General features: G+C 45.7%; 1 long non-coding RNA gene across 1 annotated transcript; it reads left to right on the top strand.

Moving 5' to 3' along the window:
- The first annotated feature begins 21,332 nt into the window (after nucleotides 1-21,332).
- Nucleotides 21,333-24,171, top strand: LOC143986581 (uncharacterized). Its single transcript, XR_013276546.1, has 4 exons — nucleotides 21,333-21,802; nucleotides 22,590-22,751; nucleotides 23,231-23,396; nucleotides 23,474-24,171. It is a non-coding gene; the product is annotated as an uncharacterized LOC143986581 (long non-coding RNA).
- Nucleotides 24,172-24,638: the final 467 nt, after the last annotated feature.

Genomic DNA, 24,638 nt, shown 5'->3' with positions numbered 1-24,638 from the left:
TTGGCGCCATTCCACAAGCATTTGCAATTTTGAAGAGTGACATGTTAGGTATCTATTTACTCAGCGTAACTTCATCTTTCACATTAGGGTAACTTTACTGGTTTGTTTTTTTTTAAGCACAAAACTGTTTTTTCCCCCCCAAAAAAGCACTTGAAAAATTGCTGTGCAAATACCGTGCGAGATAATAAGTTGCAATGACTACCATTGTATTTTCTAGGGTCTTTACTAAAAAAGCATATATAATGTTTTGGGATTCTTTGTAATTGTCTAGCAAATAAATGATGATTTTTACATGTAGGAGAGAAATGTCAGACTTGGCCTGGGTGCTCCAGAACGCCTGATGGTGCTCCCTGCATGTTGGACCTCTGTATGTGGCCACGCTGTGTAAAAATCTCACACGTGTGGTATCGCCGTACTCAGGTGTAATAGCAGAATGTGTTTTGGGGTGTAATTTGTGGTATGCATATGCTGTGTGTGAAAAATAAACTGATAATATGACAATTTTGTGAAGAAAAAAAAAGTAAAAAAGGAAAAAAAAAAATCTTGATTTTGCAAAGAATTGTGGGAAAAAATGACAACTTCAAAAAACTCATCATGCCTCTTACTAAATACCTTGGAATTTCTTCTTTCCAAAAAGAGGTAATTTGGGGGATCTTTGTGCTTTTTTTTTCATCAATAAGTTTTTATTGAAATTTATACAGAGTACAAAAAAAATGAACGAAAAAAAAAGAAGAAAGGGATTTGCATAGGCAAAATAGGGGATCAGAAAGAAATGCGATATACACAGTGCGTCATCATGTAATATACACATAAGAAACATGTTGGAAGTTCAGCATAGACCATCAGGAACAAGCACTCTAATCTGTAAAAGCATGTACGGTATTCAAATATCAATGTGATCGATATTGAGAATTACTGTGCTGGATCAAGTGTGTTGTTTAGCTCTCAGGATGTACCATTTTTAGGCCAAATGGACCATCTTTTTTCAAATTACTTTATTTGCAAAGAATTTATTGCAAGAAGGCGTTCAAATGTGTAATTCCTGTGTACTGCTTTAGAAACATCAGAGAGATTAATTGTAGTATTCATTTTCCATGTGCGTAAAATATACGTTCGGATCTCTAAGAGAATATGGCTGACTACCGCTTTATGCTCAGATGGGAATTTATCAATGCCTATATGTAGCAATGCCAAAGCTGGTGCAGGGGAAGTTAGTATTCCAGTGACAAAAGAGATTAAACAGAACACTTGATTCCATAGGCTGCGCACATTCGGACAGTCCCAAAACATGTGTAGTAGATTACCTATTTGACCGCATTGTCTCCAACAGTGTGGCAAAGAGTTCAGAAAGTATTTTGATAATCTATATGGTGTGTATTGCCACCTGTTGAAAATTTTAATTGACATCTCCCAATGTTGAGTACAATGTGTCGAGGTATGTATTGCTTCGAAGGCTGATAACCATTGGTCGTCTGAGAATGTAGTATTTAAATCAGTTTCCCATTTACACATTGCTGTCGTTTTCTTAAAGGTGCGTTTATTTTGCAATTGGTTATTGAAAAAAGAAATACCTTTAGTGGTCATATTAGTGTAAAAATGCCAAGTTTTGGGTGGTACACACACTTCTGGGAATGGATGTTTTTTAAGGAAGTTCGTAATGAGCAAGCCAGAAAACCATAAAGTATTAGGTAGGTTGTATTGAGTTATTAACTGTGCTATGGATTTGGGTCGATGACCATCATACAAATCTGATATCAAGGAGATACCATGGTCAATGAATTCTTTTACTGATAACATTGGGATTTTGGCTTCAAGTAGAGTTAAAGGTAGTTGATGAGTCATAGATTGGGCTACGTCAAATTTCAACTTTAAAGTGGGGTACCCCCTAAAAAAAAAAAATTTTAAGTCAGCAGCTACAAATACTGCAGCTGCTGGCTTTTAATAATCGGACACTTACCTGTCCCAGGGTCCAGCGATGCGGGGGAACGAAGCCCCCCCCTCGCTCCCCGCTCCGCTCGCGGCGCCGTCATGCATACTGTGGGTACCCGGCTGTGGCTTCACAGCCGGGCACCCACTGCGCATGCGCGAGCGGCGCAGGGCGCCGTGATACGCCGTACAGTCACCTGGGACACATGACAGGTCCCAGGTGAATGTGCGGCGCGAGGGGAAGTGATGTCACCAGCCCGGGCAATGAAGAAGGCAGACTACGAGGGACCCCCTAGCAACCGGTATTTAGAGGTGAGTAAAAATTTTTTTTTTTGCCAATAATTTTTTTTTTATTTTTTTTACGAATTTTAAGTAGTTTTATTTTTTGGTGGCAACACCACTTTAAGTATTGCCGCCATGTTAATAAGGAGGTTTGCATGGGTGGGGACAGGGAGGCTATGGTCCAAGGATCCCAATTGTCACTCAAAAGGAAGAGTTTTAGGTCGATAATAGGTGCAATTGACTGTTCAATGTCGACCCATAAAGGGGGTTCCGGAGTGTTGAGCCAATATTTAATGCTGTCAAGTCTAATGCCACGTACACACGACCAGACTTAGGTCCGACAGACTTTCGACGGAGATCTGACAGAGTTCTGACGGAATTTCCGAATGAACGGACTTGGCCACACACAATCACACCAAAGTTCGACGGATTCGAACGTGATGACGTACGACTGGACTAGAATAAGGAAGTTCATAGCCAGTAGCCAATAGCTGCCCTCGCATCGGTTTTTGTCCGTCGGACTAGCACACACAGGAGCGGATTTCTCAGTAGGAACTGGGTCCGGCGGAGTTCTGTCGGAAAAATTTGAAACATGTTCCATTTCTAAAGTCTGTCAGACTTTTGCAAATCAAAAGTCCGCTGCAGCCCACACACGATCGAATGGTCTTCCGGAATCATTCCGTCAGACTTTTGATGTTGAAAAGTCTGGTCGTGTGTACGCGGCATAACAGCATACAGGTAGTCCTGTATATCTACCAGTCCCGCGCCACCAACTTTCTTGTGTGCTATTAGGTTATTTCAGGCACATCTAGCTCTCTTCCCTCCCCAAATGAATGACCAGGCCATACTCGAAAGTTTGTTAAAGTATTTAACAGGAATAGAGACGGGGATGGCACGAAACAAGTAAAGAATTTGTGGTAGGATTATCATTTTATATGCCGTGACCTTCCCCATCCAGGAGAGTTCTCTCTTGGACATCTCTTTAAGTTGGGATTCCAATTTAGGGACGAGTGTAGCCATATTTGTTTTAATGAGTGTAGAGATATTATTGGTCAGGGTAATGCCTATATAAACAATACCATGATCACTCCACGTATAGGGTAGTTCAGTACTCAGGAGTTGTTTTATGTTGGGGGTATTCCTAGGTTTAATATCAGGGATTTACCAAAATTTACCTTATAATAGGTCACTTCCCCAAAGTCCATTAGGATTTTGTGTGCTTGTGGTAATGAATGAAGTGGATCGGTCAAGATCAGGATGACATCATCCGCAAAAAGGGTAATCGAGTGTGTGTTGGGACCACATGGAAACCCTTTTATAAGAGAGTTGGTTCTAATGGTTTCAGCCAATGGTTCGATCATGAGATTAAAAATGGTAGGCGATAACGGACAACCTTGCCTGGTCCCATTTTTGATGGGGAAGGTCTTGGATAGAAACCCTGCGGATTGTACTTGAGCTGAAGGGCAAGAGTAGAGGGCTAAAATAGCCGTTCGGATAATACCCTGGAAACCAAATTTAGTTAAAACCATCTGCATGTATTCCCAGTGAACCTGGTCAAACGCCTTCCCTACGTCAATAGATAACAGCAGAGAAGGCGTTTTGTTCAGCCCTGCAGAATTTATCACATTTATGATACGCCTAGTGGCATCTGAAGTTTGTCTCCCCTTCACAAAGTACACCTGATCGCGTTGTATAAGTGTTGGTATTATGGACATCAGTCTCCTGGCCAGAACCTTCGCATAGACCTTCACGTCCGAATTAAGTAAGGAGATAGGCCGGAAATTTGCTGGGGTATTGGGATCTTTCCCTGGTTTGGGGAGCGTAATTATATGAGCTTTGAGCATTTCTTGGGGAAACGAGGCAGCAACCGTAGCTTTATGGAAAACTTGCGTTAAATAAGGAATCAATGAAAGTTTAAATGTCTTGAGATATTAGTTAGAGAATCCGTCTGGCCCTGGTGATTTGCCATTGGGGAGGCTATCTATCACTTTCTCTATCTCTTGGACTGTCATGGGAGTGTTAAGGTCAGATAATTGTTGCGTGGATAGACTGGGAAGTTGTAGACGATGTAAAAATGTTTGGATTTTGGTCATGGTGGGTTGGACTATGGTGGAGTCTTCATGTAGATTATATAATTTGTGATAATATTCTGCAAAATGGTTAGCTATGGCTTGTGGGTCTACTATTTTGTGTTGGGTCATGGGATGAATAAGAAATGGTATACTAGATTTCCTACGGGCAGCTTTCAATCTATGTGCTAAGTATTTGCCTGCTCAGTTGGCGTTGGCGTAAAAATTGAGTCGTAGGCGTCGTAGATGTTTGTCGTATTGTTGGGAGAAATGGATTCGTAGTGACTCCCTAAGGTTTGACAGTGCATCAGTTAAATTATGTGTAGGGGATATTTTATGTAGACGTTCCGTATCCTGAATTTTTTTGCAATTGTGTGCTTAATTGTAGTGTGTGTTTCTTTTTTTCTTGAGCTCCTATTTGAATAAGTACACCCCGCATGAATGCCTTATGGGAATTCCAGAGGACATATGGGTCTTGTACTGAATCTTTGTTGTCTGCGAAGAAATTATGTAAGTGATGTAAAATTTTGTTATGGGTGTTGGGTTCCTGTAGTAAACGAACATTACAGCGCCAGATGGGAGGTGAAGAGACACCCTTCTCTAACCGTGTTATACTATAAATCTTGGCAGAGTCCACGTTTTGTAGAAGCCACTTGTCCGTTAGAAAGAAGTCAATGCGTGAATAGGAGGAGTGTCTATGTGAAAAAAAAGTGTAGTCCCTTTCGTTGGCATGATGGCATCTCCATGCATCAAAAAGTTCCTCAGATTGCATTAAGGTTTGAAGTGAAGCCGTACCTTTGGGTCTTATCGTAGTAGTATCTATTGCAGGATCTGGAACCACGTTAAAGCCCCCACAAATGAGGAGATGACCGTACTTCATAGAGGCCGCTTTTTTAAGTACTTTCCTGAGGAAGCTGAGTTGGTGGGAGTTGGGAGAGTATAGCGTAATTAACGTGTAGGGTTTGGAATTGATGTCCCCAGTAATGATGATATATCTCCCATATTCGTCAAGGAAAGCTTCCTTTAGATGAAAAGCTACTGAGTCACTTATAGCCATAAGGACCCCTCCTTTCTTGCGGTTAGGTGTACAGGCTATAAAGACATGCGGAAACTTTTTGTGGGAACAGTATGGGACTTTGTTCTTTTGGAAATGTGTCTCCTGGACACAGAGTATGTTCGCTTTTTGCGTCACGGCCTCCTTCCATAACGAAAATCGTTTGGCGGGGTGGTTCAGACCCCTAACATTGAGGGATAAACACTGAATCGTCATAGTTTAGTTGGTGAGTGTTAGAACAGGTGCACGTGTGTTGGTTATTCACTGTGTGAATGAATATCCCAGCAACGGAAGATGGCCTCCAGGTTACGGTGGGAAAGTTCCTAGTGGTACCCTGGATGGATAGTCCGCAAGTTTCTGGCGAGCTGTGTATATCTAGCAAGAAATATAAGGAGCCTGGGGTGTTATGAACAAAATAAACACGAACAAATAACGTATAAAGCATAAGAAATGTATCCAAAAATTGATCCTGAAGCCATGTTGCCGCGGCCTGCCCTGCCCTGAGGCGAAATAAGAATCAAGTTTGCTCGGCTGTTGTACGAGCTTACGCCTCCGGCCCATCGTCGTTGGATGCACCGCCAGACGAGCTATTTGCAGGTGTCAGTTGTATCCGCTGATGTGCGCGGTGGAGTCAGATGTTGGATTTCTCCGGCGGGCGAACAGAGCTCTCCCTCTACACGTCCGCCATGGAGCTCGGTCGCAACGCCCCCGGGTATTTGTACTTTTATGGCATGTTAGGGTCTCAAGAATTGAAATAGGCCGTCAGTACTTCAGGTGTGATCAATTTTCACATATTGGCACCATAGCTTGTGGACTCTATAACTTTCATAAAGACCAAATAATATCCACCAATTTGTACTTATTTTTACCAAAGATATGTAGTAGTATAAATTTTGGCCAAAATTTATGAAGAAAGATTACTAATCTGCTAAATTTTATAACAGAAACGAAGAAAAATTGTTTTTTTTTTTACTGAATTTTCTGTCTTTTTTCTTTTATAGCACAAAAAACAAAAAACCCAGCGGTGATTAAATACCACCAAAAGAAAGCTCCATTTGTGTGAAAAAAAAGGACAAAAATTTCATATGGGTACAGTGTTGCATGACTGAGTAATTGTCATTCAAAATGTGAGAGCACCAAAAGCTGAAAATTGGTCTGGTTATTAAGGGTGTTTAATTGCCCAGTGGTCAAGTGGTTAAGAGCTATGGGCGGAAGTGATGTTTTGATGTCACTACCGCTGCAGTGGTATGGAGTCGGTGTTCTATCAGATAGTGCCCGCCATTGAAAAGTGCCCGGGATGTACTGCGCATGCGCCATATGGGACGGCACAACAGCTGATTTACCGATCAGCTGGCCTGACATAACCATGGCGCATGCGCACATCATAGAAGGCATCTCTTGATGTGAGATACCATGGGCACAATTAAAACCTATACAAACAACGGAGGGAGACCAGTCAGGCTTCATAAGGTATGTAAATGGTCTCTACCTATAACAAGGGTTATATTAAACTTTATTCAGAACCGCACAGATGGTTTATCTACAGATGCCGCTTATCTGCATAGGCAGTTTTGTAGTAAAGGTCAACTATCCCTTTAAGCCAGGAGTGTCCAAACGTTTTACAAAGAGGGACAGATTTGATGAGGTGAACATGCGTGCGGGTCGACCATTTTGCCTGACATTCTTTGAACTATTAAACTTTGGTCTGAGTGTGTTCGTCCGAGCACTAATACACTGCCCCACAAGAATTCTCTTGCCTTTGTGGCTGTGTGTGGTGAAGAGTTGAGCTTGGTCGCGTTATTTGGATATACCGTATTTATCGGCTTATAACACGCACCTTCACTTTAAGAGGGCAGTTTCAGGAAAAAAAATCTTAAATTTTAAAGAGCTGAAGCAAAATAAGGGTCAGTGCCCATTTGTAGCCTCACCATTGCCATGAATGTGGCAGCACCCACATTGCCATGAATGCGGCAGAACCAGTGGCGGCTGGTGAAGTTTTAGGATGGGGGGGCGCAAGACCCCGCCTCTCCATGTTTGGCCACTCCTACTTCCCATAAACCATACCCCTTATAGAATCCACATATACCAGGCTGCAGATTATACACAGGGCTCTGTACATCATATACCAGGCTGCACATTATACACAGGGTTCTGCACATCATATACCAGGCTGCACATTATACACAGGGCTCTGCACATCATATACCAGGCTGCACATTATACACAGGGCTCTGCACATCATATACCGGGCTGCACATTATACACAGGGCTCTGCACATCATATACCAGGCTGCACATTATACACAGGGCTCTGCACATCATATACCAGGCTGCACATTATACACAGGGCTCTGCACATCATATACCAGGCTGCACATTATACACAGGGCTCTGCACATCATATACCAGGCTGAACATTATACACAGGGCTCTGCACATCATATACCAGGCTGCACATTATACACAGGGCTCTGCACATCATGTACCCGGCTGCATGTTATACACAGGGCTCTGCACATCATATGTCAGGCTGCACATTATACACAGGGCTCTGCACATCATATACCAGGCTGCACATTCTGTGTAGTAGTAGTATGAGATCATACTATGATCATGGGTCACAGCTCAGCCCTACTTCTCCCCTCCCCCACGCAACCCCTTCTCCCTGGGGGGGGGGGGGGGGTGTAAGTAGCTGGTCTTTCCTGGGGTGGAAAATAGGCTAGCACCAGCCCTGTACGCATGCAACAAATCCCCACGTACGTGCAGACACATCACAGGTTTCTGCCATTTCAATATCATAGTGTCACGTACCTGGTATAGGAGCCCAGAATGCAGGGAGTGGCCTCTCATAAGCCTCTGGCTCGAGAACCCCTGGTAGTGGAGACAGGGACTCAAGAGTTCAGAGGGCACAAGTGCCAAGCAGGTGTAGGACTGGTCCGGACCTTTGGAGAAGCAGAAGTACCACAGGAGCGCAGGATCAGCAGATGATGCACGGGAACTTGGCAGGGACACTGAAGCAGCTGTCAGCGAGGAGGTGTCCTGTAGTACGGCAGAGGGCTGGAACAGCAGGTGGCAGAAGGCACTTAGCAGTTAGGCTGGAACAGCAGGTGGCAGAAGGCACTCAGCAGTCAGGCTGGAACAGCAGGTGGCAGAAGGCACTTAGCAGTTAGGCTGGAACAGCAGGTGGCAGAAGGCACTCAGCAGTCAGGCTGGAACAGCAGGTGGCAGAAGGGTAGTCGAGGTACAAGCCGGGTCGGTAACAAACGGGCAGCAACAGTCACAAGGAAGAGGCAAAAGCGTAGTCAGACAAGCCGAGGGTCGGAGGCAGGCAGCAAACAGACGTCGTCAGGAACAGGCCGGGTAAACAGGAATCAAGGTCAACTAGGTGGCAGATAGCAGGATCACAGGACACACTGTAGACTGGACAGCAAGGAGGCACAGTGACAGATTCTTTTGGGGGCCATAAACGGTCGCACAGCGCGTCTGCGCGCACCTGCGTGTAACCGTAAGCTCGTTCGTGACCTCGCACACCCGCGTGCGCCCGTACACCCGCGTGCGCCCGTTCGCGCCAACACGCCCTTGGATACCGGTTAGTTCTTAGCATGGGGATTCTGCGGGCAGGTCTCCCATATACCACTGGATTACCGGGACAACCATGACAGATAGACTATGTGGCACATGCAAATATGGATTTTCATACAAACTGGTTATGGATGTCTATGTCAAACATGCACAAGAGTTACGTGAAGTGTCTGCCCATGTGCCAGGTCCTGTTACATCATTCTGGCCTAGGCTGGGATTTATCAAGATAAATTACTTTTTAAACTAATTTTTTTGGACCCTGCTTAAATCTCTTTTGGTAAAGTATTAGAGCTGCACACATTCATTTTTAAGGGATTCCTGTTTGTGCTGCATTGTCTCCCTTCCAGAGTAGAGGTGTCAGCTCAGTTTTGGCTGATAGCCCCACAGAGTCTCTTATCTCCTGCCTTACCTAAGTGATGATAATAGACATAAAAATACCAAATAAAGGCTCTGTCAGGACATGAAAGAAAAAAACTTTCCTTTTATTAAGTGGCAGGTTTTCTCTCCTTTAGCAGCCCACAGAGAATAAAATAAGTACCATTCACTAATATATAATGTTCATTACTTACCATGACTTCTATTCCTTTCAGTTGATAAGCAGGGGTGGGGGGGGGGGGGGGGGTTTGGGGTGGTGCTGCCTGGGAAGAAATTTATTAATTGAGTGAGTCTGTGCCGCCGAACATCAACAGCTTCCGGTTATTTGCTGTGATCTACTCGGGGGGAGGGGGGGGGGGGCGCTGGACTGCGTGAGTGACGTCGGTATTGCAGCTCAATGAATCTCGTCCGGCCAGTCCATAACTCCGGAAGCTGTGGCGCGATTGACCGCGGGCAGCGCCCCCTATGGACGTCCCGCCACTGGGCAAAACCCACATTGTCCTGAATGCGGCAGAACCCACATTGTCCTGAATGCAGACTCACCATTGCCATCAGTGCAGCCTGATCGATGCCCATCTTCAGCCTCGGACAGGGAGGGGGGTGGGACGAGTGCCAACAGACATACAGGAGAAACTCCTGTTTTCTCGGTGGTCTCTTTAATAGAAAGTCCCGCCTCCTGTGATGGATAGAACAGTTGTCCAATGGCAGCGCAGGATACGGGACTTCCTTTTAAAGAGGAAATTCTCCTCCTGTATGTACGGCGCTCGTCCCGCCCCCTCCAAGGCAGCCAGCTAGTATATCTTTTGTGGCCCCTGGCACTCGGGGATGCGTTGGGGGCCACAAAAGATATACATGTCAAAATTACCAGGCGGGCCATCCGAAACCGGACTTTGGACATGCCTGCTTTAAGCAGTACAGACACTTATTTTCAATGTTTTACTTAAAGCGTTTGTTAACACCCCCCCAAAAAAATAAAAAATAAACAGATCCTGTTCCCTTAACCACTTACAGACCGGACCATTTTGCTGGTCAAAGACCAGACCACTTTTTGCGATTCGGCACTGCGTCGCTTTATCTGACAATTGCGCGGTCGTGCGACGTGGCTCCCAAACAAAATTGACGTCCTTTTTTTCCCACAAATAGAGCTTTCTTTTGGTGGTATTTGATCACCCCTGCGGTTTTTATTTTTTGCGCTATAACCAAAAATAGAGCGACAATTTTGAAAAAAACGCATTATTTTTTACTTTTTGTTATAATAAATATCCCCCAAAAATATATAAAAAAACATTTTTCCCTCAGTTTAGGCCGATAAGTATTCTTCTACATATTTTTGGTAAAAAAATCGCAATAAGCGATTATTGATTGGTTTGCGCAAAAGTTATAGCGTTTACAAAATAGGGGATAGTTTTATAGCATTTTTATTAATATTTTTTTATTATTATTTTTTTTACTAGTAATGGCGGCGAGCAGCGATTTTTATTGTGACTGCGACATTGTGGGGGACCTATCGGACATTTCTGACACATTTTTGGGACCATTGTCATTTACCGTATATACTCGAGTATAGGCCGACCCGAATATAAGCCGAGGCCCCCAATTTACCCCCAAAAAAACTGGCAAACTTATTGACTCGTGTATAAGCCGAGGGTGAGACATGCCTGTCCATCCCTGTGTGTGTGTCCGTCCATCCCTGTGTGTCCGTCCATCCCTGTGTGTCCGTCCATCCCTGTGTGTCCGTCCATCCATCCCTGTGTGTGTGTGTGTCCATCCATCCATCCATCCCTGTGTGTGTGTGTGTCCATCCATCCATCCATCCCTGTGTGTGTCCATCCATCCATCCATCCATCCCTGTGTGTGTGTGTCTCCATCCATCCATCCATCCCTGTGTGTGTGTGTGTCTCCATCCATCCATCCCTGTGTGTGTGTGTCTCCATCCATCCATCCATCCCTGTGTGTGTGTGTCCATGTGTGTGTGTGTGTGTGTGTGTGTGTGTGTGTGTCCAGCCTACCTGTGTCCCGAGCCTGTGTCCCGAGCCTCCGTCCCGTGCCTTGCCTCCTTGCCTCCGTCCCGTGCCGTGCCTTGCCTCCTTGCCTCCGTCCCGTGCCGTGCCTTGCCTCCGTCCCGTGTCGTGCCTTGCCTCCGTCCCGTGCCGTGCCTTGCCTTGCCTCCGTCCCGTGCCTTGCCAGGATCGCCGCTCTTCGTCGGCGCCTCGGCGGCCATTCTAAAATTCAAAAGCCGCGCCTCCGCCTTCGCCTGTGATAGGCGGAACACTGAATTTCCCAGCAGCCTGTGTTCCGCCTATCACGGACATCGTCTCATCCTCGTCCGTAGTACGAGGATGAGACGATGTCCGTGATAGGCGGAACACAGGCTGCTGGGAAATTCAGTGTTCCGCCTATCACAGGCGAAGGCGGAGGCGGAGGCGCGGCGTTTGAAGGGTAGAATGTCCGCTGTCTGTCTGCTCGACACGCTGATCGAGCAGGCAGACAGCGATGACTCGAGTATAAGCCGAGGGGGGCACTTTCAGCCTCAAAAAAGAGGCTGAAAATCTCGGCTTATACTCGAGTATATACGGTATACAGTAATCACTGCTATATAAATGCAGTGATTCCTGTGTAAATGACACTGGCAGTGAAAGGGTTAACCAGTGGGTGGCAGTGTAGGGGTTAAGTGTTCCTAGGGGTGTGTTACTAACTGTGGGGGGGGTTGGGCTTTCATTTAGTGAACACTGATCTCTGCTCCAATCACATGGAGCAGAGATCAGCGTCACTAGTTGCTAGGCAGAATGGAGAAATGCTGTTTACACAGCATTTCCTCCATTCGGCCACTCCGTGAGACGATCGTGGGGATGCCCGCGGCGATCGAGTCCGCGGGTCCCGCGACCGGACTCACGGGGGTCCCGACCAGCGCGGGAGCGCGCCGCCGGCGGCGCGCTCCCGATGGCAGGGCGGCATTGAATATTGGACGTACCTGTACGCCAATATGCCTGCCCGTGCCATTCTGTCGACGTACATCGTCGTGCGCTGGTCGGGAAGTGGTTAAAGCATGTTATACAGCACAGCGTTTGTGCTGTGGAATTTGGCCCCCTGTATACCCTAAATAAACCTGCCTGGCTATACCATCCCCCCTGTAATCCCCCCAGCACCAGTGGGATGGGGGTGTGAGTCAGTTGTGGGGGATTTATTTCAGTGGCAGTGTCTGTGGGGTGACCGGGGAGCGATGTTGGGAAGGTAGAGAATGAAAAGTGACCATGCAATAATGTCACTCAGCTGGGGGAAAGTGATGTCTGTCAGCTTGATGTATGAAGTAGTCTGGGGGTTATGCAAGCTGGGGAGGCAGGGGCGGAGAAAAAATTAGATAAAGATGTCTATAATCAAAAAACTTCTGTGCTCATCCACTAATAGATAAAACAATAAATAACGCAATGGTCCTGCTCAAAGAGAACAACCTCTTATAATATGCAACCCCCAATCACTCTGCATGTCCAGATAATGTGAAGTTGTTTTATGGCCATTCTTTTTAATCCTGTGTTATCTAAACTCTGTATAACCAAAAGTTTAAACTCGACACATAAACTAAATACTCAATGGAGTTGATTTACTAAAGGGAAAAATACTGTGCACTTTGCAGTTGCTCCAGAGCTTAGTAAATGAGTAGAAGCTCTGCTGATTTCTATCGTCCTATCATGTGCAAACAAAAATGCTGTGTTTTTTTTTTCTTGCACGTGATTGGATATTCTTTGCAAAGTGAAGCCTTACCTCCAGTGGCGTAACTAGAACCTTCAGGGCCCCGATGCAAGAAACCATGAAGGGCCCCCCTGACAGGGCCCTTTACTCCGAGTTTGGTGGCGGAACAACAGGACCCGGTTGCAAGTGGGTGGCTACATGTAAAGGAACCAATTTCTCCATTTGCCGCCGCTTCTCCACCTCTCCCTCCCACAGGCATTCAGCGGCTGCAAGAGGAAAATGGAGAGATGGGTTCCTCTATGTCGGTGTTTCTCAAGCTTTTTCCAGTCAGGGTACCCTTTAAGTACATCCCTAGGTGAATGGGGCTGCATTGCAACCACCCTGCAACTGTGTGCATTGCATGCAGTTGCAGCATAGTGATGATGCATTTAAGGGGCTGTAAACCCTTGTGTTTTTTCACCTTAATCCATCCTATGCATTAAGGTGAAAAAACACCTGGCAGTCACCGGAACCCCAGCCCCTACCTTTTTACTTACCTGAGCCCTGGAACTTCACCAGGTGGAGATGCGCTCTTCCTTTGCCCGGGGTTCTCGGCTCCTGATTGGATAGATTGATAGCAGCTCAACCATTGGCTCCCACTGCTGTTAATAAAATCCAATGAGGCGAGCGTCAGGGGCGCCTGCAAGGTAACCCCCCCCCCCCCCTGGGAGAGCGCTTCTCCTAGGGGGTTGTCTGATAAGAGGTGGAGCCACGAGAGCCACCGAGGGACCCCAGAATACAAGGTTCGGGGCCACTCTGTGCAAAACGAGCTGCACAGTGAGGGTAAGTATAACATGTTTGTTATTAAAAAAAAAAAAAAGCAAAACCTTTACAATCACATTAAGGGATTAAAACAGGTGGTCAGGAGGCAACATATTGCCCCTTTACCAGCTGTCAAATGCCTCTGAAAAGCGATCTAAGCACAGATCGCTTTTCAGAGTAATAGCATTTTTTTTGCTGCTACTTTGAACAAGCAAGAAAAAAAAACAGTTCTGATTGTACACATATGGAGTAGGGCTGGGGAAAAAAATCGATTTGAATCTTGAATTGAGTTGAGAGGTCAAATCGATTAAAATTTTCAGCAAATAGTTTTTTTTCAGATATTTATTTTTTCACCAGGATCAGTGCTGACACCGCACCGGTCCTGAGGAACTGCGTGCAGGAGTTTTTAGGTGAGGCCGTGGCTTCCGCCTAGCCCACGAGGCCGGACCTGCGGACTAGGACGAAGCCACGGCCTCACCTAAAAACTCCTGCCCGCAGCTCCTCAGGACTGGCGCGGTGTCCATAAAAAAAAAACTGGATTCGATTTGTGAATTGAGTTTTTTTTTTTTTTTTAAATGACAACATTTTTTTTTTTTGAAAATCGCCCAGCTCTAATATGGGAAGGGGGGGCAGGATTAAACGCAGATACATAAAATGTGCATATATACATCTAAACAGCGGTGGCTGGTGCTCAAAATTTTTGGGGGGCACAAAAATTTTTTATAAACCAAATCATCAAATGCAGCCACTGTGCCGTCAAACGCTGCCACTGTACCCTCAAATGCAGCCACTGTGCCCAACAAAAGCTGCCACTGTGCCATCAAACGCTGTCATTGTGCCATCAAACGCTGCCACCGTGCTGTCAAACGCTGCCACCGTGCCGTCAAACGCTGCCACCGTGCCGTCAAACGCTGCCACCGTGCCGTCAAACGCTGCCACCGTGCCGTCAAACGCTGCCACCGTGCCATCAAACGCTGCCACCGTGCCAATTTAACACTGCCACCGTGCCAATTTAACACTGCCACCGTGCCCATTTAACGCTGCCATTGTGTCATTAAAGACTGCCACTGTGCCCATTTAACGCTGCCACTGTGCCATCAATTGCAGCCACTGTGCCATCAAAAGCTGTCACTGTGCCATCAAACACTGCCACTGTGCCATCAACTGCAGCCACTGTGCCCATTTAACGCTGCCACTGTGCCCTCAAACGCTGCCACTGTGCCCTCAAATGCTACAACTGTGCCATTAAACGCTGCCAGTGTGCCATCAAATGCTGCTAGTGTGTCCTTGAATGCCGCCAGTGTGCCCCCCCCTGCCCGCTCGCCATCTACACACATGCACATACACACACATACACGCATACATACACACACACACAAATACACACACACATACACACACACACACACACACACAAATGCACACACACATAAAGTCTGTTCAAAAACGGCAGTGCTTTATCTTACCTCTCCTGCCGGGTACTGCACTGTAGGGGGAGACAAAGAGCACACACTGCTTTCACTTTAGTTACAAGCAGTGTGATGACTCTGAGCTGCCCGCACAGTGCCGATTACACGTCGGCTGAAGATCGGGGAGCTCGGTCACAGCCGCCCGCTCCTTCAATTATACAGGGGGGCCCTCAAGGCCCCCCTGCAGCACGGGGCCCGGTCGCCTTGGCGATCGCAGCGACCCCTATAATTCCGCCACTGCTTACCTCATTTACTAAGCTCCGGAGCAACTGCACTTTGCAAAGTGCAGTCTATTTGCCTTTAGTACATTAACCCCTATGGCTAAGTTCACATCTATGCATTGGGGAACGCATGAAAAAGTGTATGCTTTCACAACATGCACAGAAATGAGCTGCCCTTTCAATCAGATGCACAGCAGTTTTATTAATTGGTAATGGCACCCCTGTGCATCCGCAGACATGCACACCGGACTGGACTTTTTTATGGCTTTTCCATGTTGCTTGCATGTAGGGCAGCCCATTGAAATGAATGGCCTGCCCTACACGTGATATGTGAAAAACATGGCCATGCTTGGTTGCACATGTACCCTAAGGCCCCATGTACACGGGATGCTGCTAAACATATGTTCAGAGGCAGTTGGACACTTTTTTCAACTGCCCCTGAACTTATTCAATGTTATCCTACGTGACCATGTACACAGTCTCGTTTATTGATGGTTTTTAGGCAGTTGCGTTTAACCATTTGCCGACCAGCCGCCGCAGTTGTACTGTGGCAACATGGCTCGGCTACGCAAATCGCCGTTATATCAGTAACATAAACGGCCCTGGGGGCCGCTTGCATGCCCCCGCTTGCTCCCCGAGCCGAGTGCCCGGCGGTCCCAATCACCGGCGGGCTCCCACGATCGCACACGGAAAACAGGGAACTGTGTGTGTGTGTGTAAACAGTTTCCGGTTCTCTAAGGGGAGAACTAACAGATCGTCTGTTCATACAGAGTAAGAACAGTGATCTGTTAGTTTCCCTGCACAGTCCCATCCCCCCTTCAGTTAGAACACTACTAGGATACACATTAACCCCTTCACTGCCCCATAGTTTTAACCCCTTCACGGTCAGTGACATTTTTACAGTAATCAATGCAATTTTAAATTGCACCGATTGCTGTATTAATGCCAATGGTCCCCTAAAAATGTGTCAAAATTGTCCGGCGTGCCCACCATAATCTCACAGTTATGATAAAAAAAAAAAAACGCTGTAAAAAAAAATTATTAATAAAAGTGCATAAAAATATCCCCTATTTTGTAGGTGCTATAACTTTTGCACAAACCAATCAATATGGGCTTATTGCAATTTTGTTTACCAAAAATTTGTAGAAGAACACCTATCGGCGTAAACTGAGGGAAAAAAAAATGTATATATATTTTTTGGGGATATTTATTATAGCAAAAAGTAAATAATAATGCATTTTTTGGTCTCTCTATTTTTGTTTATAGCGCAAAAAATGTAAACCACAGAGGCGTGAGATTTTAAACCACAAAAATTTAAACCACAGAGATCAAATACCACGGAAAGAAATCTCTATTTGTAGGGGGAAAAAAGGTCAATTTTGTTTGGGTACAATGTCGCACGACCGCGCAATTGTCAGTTAAAGTGGCACAGTGCCAATTTGCAAAAAGTGCTCTGATCAGGAAGAGGGTAAATTCCTGAAGTGGTTAATTGGTAACACATGCACCGTAACTGTTAGCACATAAAAAAAATAACAATCCTCCATAAACATAGATGATTCTCTAATGATCAGTGTTCATACAGTTGTGGTACCATGCAGATAGTGTTGAGGCTATTTTTATATCTCACTTAAATGATTAATGATACAAGAAATAAGTAATTATCCCCCTAGCGGTAATCCCGAGTCTGGCTCGGGTTAGGATTTTACTGATAGGAGCGGTAACCCCGAGCCAGACTCGGGATCGCTTCGCTGGATGCAGGGGAGGACACAGTGAGAGTTACTTACCTTGTCCCCTGGATCCAGCGATGTCCTCCATGCTGTGTGATCGAGCCGTCATCCGCTCGATTCACAGTGCCGAATGCCGCAGAGCTCCGTTCCCTGCGACGTTACGGCGCACGGGAGCGGAGAACGGCGGCAAATTCAAAAAAGTAAAAAGACACAAAACACACCCAGTACTGTAATCTTACAGATTACAGTGCTGTATTAAAAAATACACACCCCCTTTGTCCCTAGTGGTCTGTGCAGTGCCCTGCATGCACTTTTATATTATAAATACAGTTTTTTCTGCCTGGAATTTGGAGATTGTCCATAGCAACCAGAAAGTGTCCCTTTTTCAGTGTTTTAGGATTTGATTACATTATTGAATAATTTTTATTATTCTTTATTATATTATAAACTTTATCATACCCGGGATGTCTGCTAGACTCTGGTTTGAACAGATTTAAGAGAGTTATTCCTAAGAATTACAGGACTACAAAATAAAACGCCAAATTTCCATGCAAAATAATTGTACCGCTTTCAGCACCTAAATCCAGACTGAATCATACCGCCAGGGAGGTTAAACCTTTGTCTACATAAGAATAAAAATGAACGATAACAGTGCGAAAAGATAAACAATTACATTTATTTATACAAGAACTTTAGAATAACTAGAACTTATATAACTCAAGTGATGTTACAAGTACAGTGTTGCTTAGGCTGCAAAGATAAGTTAGGCCATATGGTTGCAATAGACATACACATTCAATATATTTATCAATATCTCAAGACAAGTCCTAGGAAAGAAATAGTTAGAGATATAAAAGAGACATAATAAAAGTACAGACACAGTATCGAGAGAGAGAGAGAGAGAGATACAAGTATACGTTACACGGACATCCTGTCGCCCCGATGGTCTTGTCATTGTACAGGGTGTACATAACACAAGGATAAATGTTCAGGTCATAAATGAACTTCCCATGATCTGGGACATACACAGGGGGATGGGGGATGATTCTGTAGATAGAGCTTAGTATAAAGTGTGCCTGCTTAGGACATGTCTGTCAGCTGGGGGGCTGCAATCTCTGCTGGCTCCAACACACACAGTTACCTGCTATTCCAACCCTCCTTGTCACCTTACTTATCCCTTCACATGTTCCCACAGAAATTTCCTCCTGACATGAACCTTTGTAGTGTGTACAATTTACCTCCAAGACAACTTTCCTCACTGGCTCACCTCCCTCTCTGTATATAGAGTGCAGATAGTAGGCAGTAGCTATGCCCCTCCTCCGAGTTCTCCCATCACACTGCACTGAAGGGGGGATCTGACTGAGTGGAACACAGAGGAGTGTGCAGGAGAACACTGAGGGGTGACACACAAAGAAGACTCTGAACTTCTACCACTGATTGGCTGATTCTGAAGTCTAAATGCCGATTGGTTCAGGATGGCTCACACTCTGATTGGCTAATTCTCAAGCTCCTAGAAATGTCCATATTTCAGGTCTGAACGTCCGGAGCCACTTCGTCTATCAAATAAGGAACCACCTCCTTTGATCCTTAAGCCCAAACAGTTCCGACATTAGCATGTTAATGTCCCCTGGGGAGATGGAGCCTCAATGTCTGCAAAGATGATTGGTATTCACTTAAAACCTGGGGACATTCAATGGTTCCCACAAGATAGGAGACATTTCTGTATTAAAACACCTCTGCCCACATACACACATAAACCTGAGAATATTAAGTCATACATTCAGAATGGTTTCCTTTAAGCTCCTTGCTATAAATATTATATTTCAAAATCTCCACCACAGTTCCCCCTGAAGTTCATTCTTGAACTTATAGCCTCCTTCACTGATTTTGTACCCACCCACAACAGCCTAGAAGTCCCAACCCTTCCCCACCACCACCACGGCCTCCTCTTCCTTTCTTGAACACGCCGGAACCCCTCCATGTAGGCTTGAGACAGCAAAGAAATCTTTGTGCCTTCGACATCCAAACCATGAGTGTCTGTAGTGCAATGTTTCATCGCCCCTCTGCCTTGGAAGAGCAGAACTCCAACATTGATGGTGGGATCCTGGCATAAATGGTCCTGTAACTTGGTAAGACCGTGTAATGATTGCTCCAATTGGATCGGATCTCGAGACAGCACTGTTCAGCATGGTGAAGGACAGTTCAGGAGAGTCTTATGTGTTGCTCTTGTCTCAAGAGATGACTTGGTTGTCTTCCGGTGGTGGTTGGGCGGGCCTCCGGACAGTCGTGCATGAATACAAAAAAACAACAGAAAAATGGGAGAATGCCAGTGTACTGATAGTGGAGGAATGCCAACAAGGTGAACCGGATCACTGTCATTAAAAATTTACAAGTCAGGTACAAAAAAATATTAAAAAAGGAGAAAATAAAACAATGGTTGCCAAAAAACTTTTAGAATTTAGTCAAACCTGACTGCACTTTGTTGCTCAAATGTTCTTAGAGGCTTTTTCCAAAAATATAAAAAAGAGAAAAAATATAGTTCAAGGGTCCTCTTTTAAATGCGCACAATACTCTCCATCAGTCTTTTAATAGCTACCCCCATCAGGACAGCAACAGGGTGGAGTTTACTAAAAGCTGTGGCCCTAAGACGGTACCTGAATAAACTTTTCCCATTAAGAAACCTTAGTTGAAGATATTTCGATTAACCTCTTTTGATTGTGAGCTCACCCAAATCATCCACTTCACTCCTCCTAAGACATCCTGATTTCCAGCTCTCTTGTTACCTCCTCCCATGCTCAACATCAGGATTGCTCCAGAACCTCTGGAACTCCCCCACCCCCATATGTCCAGCCAGCTCCTACCCTGACTACCACTAGGTGATCCCAAAGAAACTTTTATTCCGGGAAGCCTACCCCGCCTCGACCTAAAATGTTACCTCAGCCAGCTCCATATTCCCAGCCACTATTATTTTTTGTACCACCCTCTTCTCCTTAGATCATAAACCCCTTGAGCAGGGCCCTTCTATTTACACCCTGCACAGACTGTTGGCACTATCTAAATTCTGTTGCCCAAACTACCCAACTTTTAACTCCTCCCGAATCCCAATGGAAGTTTCAATAGGGGATGTCAGGTTTTCTATAAAACCTTTTCTCTGGGGTAATAGGGGTCCGCCCTTGTGTCCCTGCTATATCTATTACCAGGACAGGGGAAGATGTGCAATAGACTCCCTGAGGTAGTTTACCACGCTGAGAACAGTTCAACCCATATGCAGAATATAGGGCATCACTGAGCGTCCGATACCAGCACCAATACCCTTGTCTCAGGTCTCAATTATTTTTAACTTTGTTTAGGACCAGTTGGGACACTACCCCGGCATCCATTGGACATGACCCCCTCCTGTGCCAGTATTGTTGTCTTTTCCCATAGCACAACACTTTCCTTTCTCCTGCACTCATCAGTATCAGTCATCTGAGGCTGTCCAGATTCAAACCATCAGAACAAGATGGACTCCAGGGTGTAACAGTAGAGTCTGATAGGATGGCACCCAGATTGACCACAATATCTGCCCACCGTTCCATCCCTGCCATTAGGGATTGCGAACAGTGCAAGTTAGATTTTTTTGACGATCCTGGAACTGAGTCATCAACCAATCTATTAGGACTTATAGGCAACCTAGATACTACCCCCTGCCTGCCTATCCTTGCAAAGTGATGCTGGACAGAGCAAGTTGGTTTTCCTAACCCCTTCCCTGATATGTAGCACAAGACCTCCCAATGTGGTCCTGAGTATTTCCAGCCCCATAGTGTTATAAGGTACACAGTGCCCCACCTCCAGCTCCAAAGGCAGTCTCCCTTAAGCCTCTCTTTTATCCTAAGTATGGGAAATGGTCTGAGTACCCGAATTGAAACCACCTGCCAACAGGTACACTCGTTTCTTAAGGCCCCTTTCACATGTGCGGACCGTTCGTCCGTTTTTCCCTACATCCGTTTTCGGACGAAAACGGAGCACAATGCATGTCAATGGCATTGCGGACGTTTGCGGATGACCATCCGCAAACGTTCGTTAACGTCCGTTTCCGTTCAGCTCCGTTTTTCCGAACGGAAGAAAACCCTATTTTCTCTTCCGTCCAAAAAACGGAACGGACGTAAAACGGACGTTTGCGGACGATCCGTTCCGCGGACATCCGTTTTTGAGCAAAAAATATATATTAATGTACAGGTGACCTCTGACCCAGGTAGTGGTCAGTCACATGTACAAGCACATGCTGCTAGTGGAGAGAGTGGAGAGAGGAGAGGAGAGTGCATAGAAAGAGAGCTGCCTGAACCTGTGTGTTTTGAAGAGACGTGTCAAGAGAGAGGAGACCTGCCAAGAGAGAGGAGACCTGCCAAGAGAGAGAGAGAGGAGAGCAGCCTGGAGAGAAGAGAAAAAATGGCCAGAGATGTCTCTCATGAAAGGCTCATTCAGCTCGTGCATGCCAGGCCTGGCTTATGGGACAAAACATGTGCTGAGTACAGTGACCGCAATATCACCAGCATGAAGTGGGAGGAGATTTTTGAGGAGGTCACACCAAACTGGATGTCGCTTAGTAATAAGCACCGTCGGATACGTGGTAAGCAGTTTGTGGCTTGGCATGGTGAAACACATGGCATTTCATGGCATGGCATGTCACGTGGTCACGTGGCCATGTGGCATGTCACGTGGCCATGTGGCATGTCACGTGGCCATGTGGCCATGTGGCATGTCACGTGGCCATGTGGCATGTCACGTGGTCACGTGGCCATGTGGCATGTCACGTGGTCATGTGGCATGTCACGTGGTCACGTGGCCATGTGGCATGTCACGTGGTCACGTGGCATGTCACGTGGCCATGTGGTATGTCACGTGGCCATGTGGCATGTCACGTGGTCACGTGGCCATGTGGCATGTCACGTGGCCATGTGGCATGTCACGTGGTCACATGGCCATGTAGCATGTCACGTGGCCATGTGGCATGTCACGTGGTCAAGTGGCCATGTGGCCATGTGGCATGTCACGTGGTCATGTGGCATGTCACGTGGCCATGTGGCATGTCACGTGGCCATGTGGCATGTCACGTGGTCACGTGGCCATGTGGCATGTCACGTGGCCATGTGGCATGTCACGTGGTCACGTGGCCATGTGGCATGTCACGTGGTCACGTGGCCATGTGGCATGTCACGTGGTCACGTGGCCATGTGGCATGTCACGTGGTCACGTGGCCATGTGGCATGTCACGTGGCATTTCATGTGGCATGTCACATGGCATTTCATGTGGCATGTCACGTGGCCACATGGTCACGAGGCCACGTGGCCTCATATTATATGTAATTGTCATGTTGGAGTTCTATCAGTTCATTGTGTCTACTGTTCCTATACAGGTGATAAAATCATCACACGGTGGAGATCCCTTAGAGACCGCTACAGACGGGAGCTAAAGGAGGAGGCAAGAGAAAGCCGGAGCGGAGCAGGACCATCAACAAAAAAAAAAGCCCCTTTTTTGATTCACTGGACTTCTTGAGAAGTGTTATGAACTTAAGAAAGTAAGTAAATACATTATTTCTCCCCTACATTCAATTATTTGGCCGAGTAAAAAAAATTATATACTCCAAAGAGGAAGTACAAAAGTACAGAAAAGTACAAGCATGCTAGCTCATTATGAATTACTTAGCTGTGATGGAAGCCCCCGCTGTGGTCCCCGTTCTCCTCCTCCGTTGCCGCCATCACTCCCTGAGTGACTTCTGCGTATCATGGCTTCGGTACTGGGACTGGCCCTAGCCACAATGACGTCATGCACGTGGGATCCACCAGTCATGGCACAAGCGTCTTCAGAAACGGCACGCTTAGGCGCCGTTGTCTACGGGTTTTCTGCTAATATCTCCAAACCGTGTAGGTTTAGGGGATATTTCTTGCACCTACCTGTATGTATAAGTGGTCCACTTTAATGACACACATGGATCCATGTATTGTAATAACTCTACTATACTCACCTATAATCCATCTATTAACAAATATTTTACAGTACCACCAGCAACATTTCAGATACAGAAGAGGAAGGGGGTGCAGTGGATACCCAGCCTGCGGCAGAGGAAGACATTGGAGTTGGTGGTAGGGAGCAAGCTCCTGAGGAAATGCCATCTTCACAATCTACAGCCACGCTTGAAAGACGTGTGCCACAACGTGTGCCTGTAAGTATCCTATATAAAATGTCCCATTTTGAAATGTTGATAGAATAAAATGTACTAATAAATGTTCCAACCCTCAGATTCGTTCTGTTACTACTGCTTCCAGAAGCAAACGACACGGACAGCATAGGCCTGACATGGATGGAGCTATGCTGTCCTTTATGCAAGAGATGACGGCAATGAGACGGGCGGATAGCAACGATCCTTTTGCAGACCCCAATAATGAAGATGCAAGCTTTGTGAAGAACCTATATCACCACCTTTCAAAGGTTCCGACTGCACGCAAAATGGACGTTCACATGGCCATCTTCAATTTCACTGGTGTGTGCGTAAGGGCTGCACTATCTGGAGATCCCATGCCACCAGTTATTACCCATCCCCAACATCCATATGGTGAGCAAGCTCCGCAGCATCCTTATCCCCATCCATATCACCACCCAGGCATTATCCCCCATCACCAACGTGCTCCAGCCCCCACTGCCCAAAATTTTGCACCCCCACCTCAAGTGGCACCCTCCAGTTCCCCGGCCACTTCTTACCTTAGTTCTCCCCAGTCATCCAATCCCTATCCCACTTCCCACAGTCCTTATTATCAAGATCTTTAAAAAAAATACATTTTATGTTGCCTCCCCCATTCTAGTTGGCCACCCAGTTTGCACTGCAGCAATTTTTTGTTTTTTTGGGTTATATATATTTTTGTAAATATGGTTGTCGATTTGAATTTTTTTTTGCGTTTCTATGTTGTCGTCACTGACATTATTAAACATAATGGACTGTATGGAATATTTTATTGTGTTTATTGTACTCTATATTACACAAAAACAACTGATACAAAAGAATGTGATGGTCATAGGGTCAATGGTGATTGATCTTGGCACTAGGAGAATGAAAACTACAAGCTTTATACACTGATAGCAGTTACAAGACTGCTATACTGCTAACATGAAAATGCATTATTTCTTAAAACTATTGCATTTCCAGTTTATGTGGGAAAACAAATACGGTCAAACATGTACTAACAAAGGTATACCCAATAAAGTGCCTGGTGAGTGTTTTTACACATGTTGATACTGCCACGGAACCTCTCCCTCTGGGGACATGAAATAGTTTGCAAACGTATCACGCATGGTAACAACTGAATTGTTGGGTCGCAGTCCAGTAAACCGTACAGAAGGTAAATCGATCTCGTCCTCTTCCTCAACAGTAATTCCTTCTTTCTCACGTATAATGTTATGGAGGACACAA

This window comes from Lithobates pipiens, unplaced genomic scaffold (genome assembly GCF_037356315.1).
Source record: "Lithobates pipiens isolate NorthernLeopardFrog02 unplaced genomic scaffold, aLitPip1_a1.2 Scaffold_17, whole genome shotgun sequence".
Lineage (NCBI taxonomy): Eukaryota > Metazoa > Chordata > Amphibia > Anura > Ranidae > Lithobates > Lithobates pipiens.
The sequence above is the reverse complement of the archived record's forward strand: the minus strand, read 5'-3'. Positions and strand labels throughout refer to the sequence as shown.